The sequence below is a fragment of the Chenopodium album genome, chromosome 5, assembly GCF_948465745.1.
Source record: "Chenopodium album chromosome 5, dcCheAlbu1.1, whole genome shotgun sequence".
NCBI lineage: Eukaryota > Viridiplantae > Streptophyta > Magnoliopsida > Caryophyllales > Amaranthaceae > Chenopodium > Chenopodium album.
The window spans coordinates 19,138,224-19,147,831 of NC_137838.1; the positions used below are offsets into that span (position 1 = coordinate 19,138,224).

Below are 9,608 nucleotides of genomic sequence, written 5' to 3' on the forward strand. Positions count from 1 at the left end.
GCTTTTCCTTCTGTTCCGGGGTTGCTATCTTGATCGTCGGCCATTGTGGTAGTTGCAACGCCGGATCGTATTGTTGGCTTGAGCTTCCCCCTAGAATTGTTCTTGCCCTCTTTGCCGCCATTTTTGAAAATGGGTATAAAAAATTATTTGAGTGGAACTTGAAGATTTTTTTGTAGGATTGTAGAGGATGAAGAGAGGATTAAAAATATGTAAAAATTATTGGATTTGGGTGAGAAATGAAGAAGGAAACTTAGAGAGAAGGTAGAGAAAAATGGAGGTTTAGTGAGAGAAAGTATGGAGGAAAGAGAAAAAAAATGAGGAAGAAAGAAGGAAGAAGAAGAAGAAGAAATACGGGGAAGGAGCCGCGCGCCCGGCCGGGCCGGCTGTCGCCCGGTCGGGCGATCTAAAATTTTAATTCTTCGCTCCTCTCGCGCCTGGTCGGGCGAGCTTCGCCCGATCGGGCGATCTGTTGCCCGAAATTGCTCGTTCTCTCGCGCCCGGTCGGGCGCCCTTCGTCCGGTCGGGCGATCTAGAATGTCCATATACGTCAAATTTCATGCCCGGTCGGGCAAAAATTAAGCTTTTTGAACCCTTGCTCTCGCGCCCGGTCAAACGAGCTTCGCCCGATCGGGCCCGAGGCTAAATTGGACGATTTTTGTCTTTCTTCTTTTCTTCAATTTTTGGCTAACTCTTTTCCTTCAAACCTGTACAAAAACTCATTAAATTCCCTCCTCTCTCCTCTCACAAGAAAAAGAAAGAAAAACTAGCCTAAAAAGCATTAAAATACGGGTCGCCTCCCGCAAAGCGCTGGTTTATCTAGGTTCCGCACGACCTTTTTACCAACTACAAGAACTAGGACCCTTGGCCTAACGCTTGGTCGAGTGGTTTCTCACCCGGTCGAGCGGCGTTTAGGCCACGACGCGGCTTCCTAATATACCCTATAGGACGCCAATTCACCTTATCTGGTGGATCCTCCTTGACTTGGACTGGGGGCTCTTTAATACTGCACACTAAAGACCCCTCTTCGATCGATGGTTGCTTTAAATTGTCACTATATTTAGCACTTGCAACTCGATCTGGCGGAACACTTACTGTAGGCTCAATTTCTATGGTTTGCTTGTTTAATTCCACCTTCTCATCCTCAAAGCCAAGACCGACAGTGTAGAGGGCTCTTTCTATTGCATCAACTTCCTTTTTCCATTTGTCTATCTCATCTGTAAAGGATGCAACACAAGATACCGCCGCCAAGGGATCTTTTACAAGAGCATGGGGCTTGTTAGAATAATTTTGAACCACATCAACACTAAAACACTTCTTCTCTGTCATGGGCTAGGGGTATTATTAAGATTAAAAATAATTTTATTGTCCCCTACTGATAGTGTTAATTTGCCACATCTCACATCTATAATTGCTCATGCGGTGTTAAGGAATGGTCTACCCAAAATAATTGGGGTTTGCATATCCTAAGCCATATCAAGAACAACAAAATCAACAGGTATATAAAATTTACCTACTCTAACAGGAACATCCTCTAAGACACCTAAGGGGTATTTAAAAGAACGGTCGGCCATTTGTAGAGTAATATTGGTAGCTTTTAATTTACCCATATTTAGCTTGGAACACACATATAGTGGCATAACACTAACGCTAGCACCCAAATCACATAAAACATTATCAATCATTAGATTTCCAATATGACAAGGGATAGAAAAAACTACCCGGATCTTTTAATTTAGGTGGAGATTTATTTTGAAGTACGGCACTACACTCCACAGTGAAAGCTACTACCTCTACCTCACTAATAGATCTTTTTTCTTGTCAATATTTCCTTCATGAATTTTGCATATGCAGGAATTTGTGTAATTAAATCAGTGAAGGGAACTGTTACCTGTAAATCTTTAACCATCTCCAAAAACTTACCAAACTGCTTATCCAAATTTGTTTTCAAGTGACGATTGGGGAATGGAAGTTTGATAACTGGCTTTGGAGCATTATTGCTCTTACCTGGAGTCGCTACTTTCCCTGGAGTCATACCCTACATTGTAAAATCAGATATGTTAGTGCTACTCTTTAGCCCTGCAGGGGTATTAGCTACATTATCAGGTTTAATGGAATCAAGATTAGCATTATTTAATAAAACAGGTTCATCATTTTTGGGCATAGGGGGCCCTTCATAGTGTGAACCACTCCTTAGAGTAATTGCATAGGCTTGATGCGTAGGCCTGGTCGGTGCTGGAAGGGCTCCCTGTTGATGGGCTTGCAGAGTAGAAGAAATTTGCGCAATTTGATTATCTACAATTTTATTGTGTGCTAGGATCGAATGAATTTGGGCATCTCTCTAATTTCTACCAAAGCAGGGTCGGAAGATGAGGAGGATTGTTGTGGTTGGTTCTTCTGGCCAGCATTGGGGTGGTAATATTTCTTCTGTTGTTGTTATGGCGCCTGTGATTCTTGTGGAGGTGGTGGATTTTGAACATTGGTGATCCGGTAGGAAAGGTATGGATGATTCCGATACCCAGGATTGTAGGTGTTGAGTATGGGTTATTCTGCCTATAAGCTTGAAAGGCATTGACTTGCTCCACGGAACTCTTGCAATCTTGTTCCCAATGACCTAAAATTCCACAATTTTCACAGAAAGCCTCATTAGCATTATTATTAATTGCATAAACATTAACTACATTTGCAGTACTAAGATTATCTAATTTTTGGCAGATAGAGGTTAATTGAGCTTGGAAAAAGGATACAGAATCAACACTATGCTTCCCCTTGTTGGCAAAGCCTCTAGGATTCCCATATTGGGAATTATGTATCGCCATATCTTCGATAACTTGACCTGCATCATCAACATTAAGGTTCATAAACCTCCCACTAGCTGCAGAATCCAATATTATTCTAGATGAATTTCCAATCCCAATGTAAAAGGCTTGGATCAACTGCCATTGTGTCAGATTATGGTGGGGACATTATCTCTGTAGGTCCTTGAACCTCTCCCAAGCCTCATATAAAGTTTCATCGGCTTCTTGGGCAAAGTTCTGAATTGCACTCCGTAGTACAGCTGTTCTCTTTGCAGGATAATATTTGTTATAAAAATTCAAAACAAGAGTTTCCTAGTCAGTTATACCAAGTGCAGTTCTATTTAAACCATTAAACCATAATCTGGATTTTCCACTTAAAGAGAAAGGAAAGAAAATCTCCCTGATTTGGTCTTGTGTGACCCCAGCTTGGCTGATAATATTACAGTACAAATAGTAGTCTGCAATGTGAAGATTTGGGTCTTCACACTTAGCTCCACTAAATTTCTTCATTTCTATCATCATTATAAATTGGGGTTTAATCTCAAACTGTACCTCATCAAGCGCTGGAGTGGGAGTAAGGTGTGAAAAATCTGTAAGCTTTGGTTGTGAATAATCACTAAGCTTCTTAGGAACCGCCATCTCTGATTCTGGATCTGAAGATACCTCTGAATCGCTAGAATCAGTTGGAGGGTCTCGGTGATTATTATTATCACCAGAACCTGCCAGGATTTGCCTGTAGAAATTCTTTTGTCTATGGAAGGGTCGTTCGATCTCAGGATCGAATGGGATGTAACCTGATCTGGAACACCTGGGCATAAACAAAGAACAAAAAGCAAATATGAGACTTTCCTCAAAGAACTAACGTTCTCTGAGACAAAAAGAAATAACCTAGACTACAAAAACAATAAGAAATAAAAATAAAACCGTTTCCCCGGCAACGGGGTCAAAATTTTGACAGGCTAAAGCCGTATCACCTAATCAAAAGTAATTCCTAAAACCACTAACTAAAATAGATAGGGAAGTAGGGTCGAATCCACAGGGAAACAAGTCTTTTTATTCCTAATAAATTCAAGCAATCTAAATTATAAAGTAACCAACATATTATAATCAAAGGATAACTAAACTATAGGAGTAAAAGTAGGGAAGAATAAGAATAGAGGAAATCAATGAATAAAAGACCTAGGGTATAGGTTCACCAATAAATAATATTCCAGGGTAAAGCATAATAATCAAACATCAATGCATCAGTTAATCAGATCATAAAGGGCTTTCGTTGCGTATTACAATCACATAATTAATCTACCGGTATTAAATCTCATCTCTCGAATCTCGACTTAACCATTTTTAAATTAACCTGCCTATTGAAACTAGACCTAAACATCAATTCTCATCTCTCGAATCTCGAATCAATATTGTCTAACTCATGCATAAAAGATCAGGCCTAATCTAGTAACAGAGCATTAAACCAATCAATAGGAAATTAATCTAGCATTGATAATTAACAACAATAAATTACCCTGGCCCTTCATATTATTTATGGATCCCCACAAACCCTAGAAAGGAAACTACTCACACATAATTAAATCTAAACTAATCAAAGCAATAAAACAAGACATGATCAAAAGAATTAAAGTAAATAACTGAGATTAAGAGAAGAGAAATCGTTACCAAAGTAAACTGGAATTAAGAGTAGAGTTAAGAACAAAGTATTAGAGAGAGAAACTAATCTAAAAGCTAAGTAGAGAGAGAAAATCTAAGAGAATAATTAAGAAAGAGTAAAAGAAGATACTAAACTCGCTTAACGGAGAAGTATTTATATAAAGCAAGAATCCTAAACTAAAACAAACTTAAACGACGCTTAAATCGCCTAATAATGACACGCGCCCGATCGGGCGAGGCACCGCCCGATCGGGCCCGCCTTTTTCCTCTCGGGAATGTTTCTCACGCCCGACCGGGCGCGACTTCGGGCGGGAGTTCCTTTGGCCGGGCGGCACTCTTGGGCTACTCTTTGGACTTCGATTGGGCTCCAATTCTTCGGGCCAATATGGATTTCCTTTTCGGGTCTTGAATACTCGGTCCAAATGCCCCGGTATCACATAAACCGAGCCTTTAATCGCCGGTTCGATGGCTCTAACCGACCTTGGGCTATGAAGGATGGTCGTGCATCTCCAATGCTCGTAGTTAGTCCATAATATCTCGGGAAAATGCTCCAAAAGTGCAAATCCCTACAAAAGTCAACCAAATCTACAAAAACCCTAGAAAACACCAATTAGTAATAAAAGTGGCTCTAGAGAGCCAAAAACAATACTAATTATGACCAAGGGATGGGGGTAAAATACTATATAAAATGAACATATCAGTATGGTGGAAGAACAGAGAAGGATATTATTTAGGCTAAAGAGGGAGAATAGAATTATTTTTTGTCTAAGGAGAGAGAGAATGATTTTTGGTATCCCTAAACTGAGGAACCCGAGAAGTGAAGCGCTGCAAAGGAAAAACCCTAGAAAAGCACTGTGTCACTGTGCAAATTACCATGACACGGTACACAATGTCGTGACATGTCAGTAAACACCGTGGCGTGACATTTATGCCGTGACGCGGCAAATCCAGTTTTTTACACGTTTTTAAAACTATGATAACTTTTGATCCGTAACTTGAAATAAAGCATATAATATATCTTAGCTTATCATGTCTAATTTCCAGCCTAATTAAAATCAGGTCAAAATATTTTGTATATTTTAAGATATGGCCATTTTAGTGAAAGGGTGTCGGTTTTGGGCCGAGTTTAGTGTTTTTCTCCTATCTTCTTCGTTATAAACTGGAATTGGTCATATGATATACCGTTGGAAATTTTATTGAAAGGCCTATCCAACCAAATAATATTTTGATCAAATTATAGGGCCACAAAATCAGTTTCTCTCGGTTTTGTGATGTGGACACAAAAAGTGGAAAATTAGTTACGGTTTGGGGGAATGTGCTAAGAATTGGGTTTGTTTATTGAATGGTAATATGGATTAAGAACTCCAAAGATTAAATACTCAACCTGAACAATAATAGCGGTGAAATATTGTTCATCATCGGGTTGGTTTTGGAGAGACATTTTTAGGTGTCTAAAGTTACTATTTACAGTTTATTAATAAAAGAGTATTGAAGTTTCCGGTGTAAAGTATTGGTTTATTTAGTAAGTTTGAGTAGTCTTGCATAATCACGTAGCGGTACTATGCTTAAGTCTATCTATATGGTGGAATTATATGTATTTTACTAGTATTTTCGTATAGGGAGATTTGGGGGTGTTACAAAGTGGTATCATTTTTCTGGTCCTAAAAATATTAGAATTGGAGTAATAATAAAAAATTGTAGGTAGACATAAGAGGGAATATAGGATAGATAGAATTTTGCATTGTGTGTGAAATTCAAAAGCTTTATTTTTATATAAAAACTATTTTCTTATTTGTGGAAAGATGAATGAGAAAAGGATTCTCGAGTTCTCTACAAAGGTCTATAATGGGAACGCCTCTCTGTCTGGGAAAGGCTCGCCTCGACGCTGTAGGTAACTTTCCTGGGAGACGCGGCCTATACCGTCCTATGTCATGAGTCAAGTACATTATTATTATTTTTCAAAAATAAAAAGAATTTAATTTTTTAAAACTTGAGTATGTGATCATGTGTGCATTAAAGTTGGTGTTAAATAGGGTATGTTTAGGAGGTCCGAAATTTTTGAGTTATTACCCATGGTTGGGTGATCTTGATTTATACTTGGTTGGTTGAGTTGTGAATTGCTTATTGTAAAAGGATTTTGAATTGAATTGTTTATGTGATTTAGCATTGAATTTATTGTTTTGCATTAGTATGTGAAATAGACGGAAAAGATTGAAGAAATGAGAAAGAATTACTTTAACTTGAAAGATAATGGAATCACAGTTAGGGAGTTCATAACAGGAATTGTCACTTTGGCCTTAACCCTTTATGAGAAGTATAACCAGGAATCCTTGACCCAACCACCATGGATGATTCTTTTGGCCTTATCCCATTTACCTAGAGTCAAGAAATATCAACCTCTCTTTGAAAAGTATGGGGATGTGATCAAGAAGAATGAGAAGTGGAATGAAAAGCATCATCATGAAAGGAAATGGTTAGCAAGCATGTCTAGCCTTAAGAGGGACTTACACTATGTGGAGCGTAAGTATGAACCTAGGAGAAAAGTTGTCAACATTCCCAAGCCTTCAAAGGATTTCACCTTTGAAGAAGATAACCAAATGTACTACCTAAATGCCCAATTACCTTTTTCTTATCGAAGGGAGCGTCATGAATTTGTGGAATCTAGTGATGAGTCTATACCAACTCTTGGTAGGAGCAAGAATTACCCTGCTCCAAGCCGTAATCCAAGCTATGAACCTCCAAAACGTCCTAGCCTAAAAATCCATTACCATGTTTCCCATATTAATATTTTTTTCGTATCTTATAATTCTATTACATGATCAAAATACTACCTTTGATCACCCAAACAAGCAATCAGAACAACGAATATAACCTTTGTGTTTCAAGACTTTTGTTGAATTGTGGGTAGTAGGAATATATATATATATATATATATATATATATATATATATATATATATATATATATATATATATATATATATATATATATATATATATATATATATATATATATATATATATATATATATATATATATATATATATATATATATATATGTATATATATGTGTGTGTGTGTGTGTGTGTGTGTATATATATGTCTATGTATATATATATATATATATATATATATATATATATATATATATATATATATATATATATATATGTCTATGTATATATATATATGTCTATGTATATATACATATGTCTATGTATATATACATATGTATATGTATATATATAGTTGTAGACATCTACTTTTGGCCTCCTGTCCCGACAGGAAATGCAATGACGATAAATAAAACCATCTTCGTGTTGGATCAACGTGAAGAACACTTATGGATAACTGATTGACTCACAAGAACATAAAAATGACTAGCCTAACTAAAAAACAAATGCATTAAGGTTCAATCAACTAAGCCCGATCATATTTAGGCTTAAGCCCAAGCTTAAAACCTAAAAATGACGAATTTAAAGGCGCCTAGATTAAAAATCAATGTTGCCGCAGAGAAATCCGCGCGCATCTCAATGAGTCACGCTGGTCTGGCGCGCGCAACTAATAGTGATCCACTTGCGAAAGATTCAGAATTTCATAAAAATATAAAATCGAATCTTACCATAATACTGTGCGCAAGACTATCAGTAGTGATGCCCATAGCAACGCAACCAATTCACTTGCGCTAGGCTGTCGAGCGCAACCCATTCAGATGCGCGCGAGACCTGCTGCGGCAGAATGTTCAAAACCCTAAATGTACCTATTCCCTATATATAGAGGCTTACGAGGCTCAAACAGACAGAAATTAACCTAAAAACATCGGCGGAAACTTTGTGAACTACCAAACCCTCTTGTCCTAAACACTCATCCCCTTTAACACTTGTTACTACGGTGGAGGTTCCCGAACAAGAAGGAGTCCATAAGTGTTCTGTAGGGAATAAATTCAAGCCTTTAAAATCCCACTAGCTTGAACCCCACTGTGATCATACACTAAAGTATGGTGGCGTCCAAAAGGGAAGAAGATAGAGCAAAAGAGTCGCCAACAAGTTTTAGGAACTTGTAAACCGTTCACAGGGTGAAGGTTACACCCCTTAACGATCCAAGAGATCGTCAACTCCATAAGGTCTAGAACCAAATAAGGGTTCGGGGATGAAGGTACAAATCCAACCTAAAAGAGATTGAACCTGCCCTAATAATAGGCCTCTACTTTATTCTGATTGTATTCATGTGCGCTTTCTGATTAACATGCAATCAATAGGATTAACCCTAAACCTGTTTAATCTATGTTGGTTGAATTTAATGCACAAATAAACTATTATTGGCGATCACTTGAATTATAATCACATATAACCCTAAACAAGATTATTAATTATCTTATTAAGCATGATTACAAGTACAAAATTCCCTTTAAGCATGCATAAAAGGCGTGATCAAGCAATAAAAATAAATAGCATCAAGCAACATAATAATAAATAATCATTATAATAATCATCATATCATAATAAATAAAATAATCATCATCAAAATAATAATAATAATAATATTCATAATAATAATAATATTCATAATCATAATAATTATAATAATCATGTTCATGTTAATATTAAAGCATAATAATAGCAAGATCCTAGGCATGATACTAACAAGATTAATAACAAACCCTAGCATGTCACTAAGCAATAAATATCAAATCTTTAGCCCTAACATGATACTAGAAATCGTAAATATTAGGAAGAACATAGGAAGCATCATAGCAATCATATTTAATATTAAAATTACCCTAGACATGATACTAGGAATATCATAATAGCAATATAAACATGATCTCTACATCATAATATCAATAAATCAATTAAAGTACTTACTTTGATGCCTCGTACCTCTTTCTAATAACAAAATACACACGTTAGTAACTTCAAGGAAAATAATAATCAAACAATTAAATTAAATAATTGAAAGAGAGATTTGGGACCAAACCCTCAGAAATTTAAACCTTTCACGTCTAGGGAGAAGGCAACTTCGAATATGGCTAGGTGTATCTAAATCTTGCGAATGCGGAATTTTGTATGATAAAACCAAGTTTAGGAGGAGATGAATGAGAGAATTAAAAGAATTCTAATGAATGTTGATGAATGGTGAGAATTGATGAATCTT

General features: G+C 36.7%; 1 non-coding gene across 1 annotated transcript; it reads left to right on the forward strand.

The window, feature by feature from the left end:
* Window positions 1-2,946: 2,946 nt before the first annotated feature.
* Window positions 2,947-3,053, forward strand: LOC145633495 (small nucleolar RNA R71). The gene has a single exon (XR_014112818.1). It is a non-coding gene; the product is annotated as a small nucleolar RNA R71 (small nucleolar RNA).
* Window positions 3,054-9,608: the final 6,555 nt, after the last annotated feature.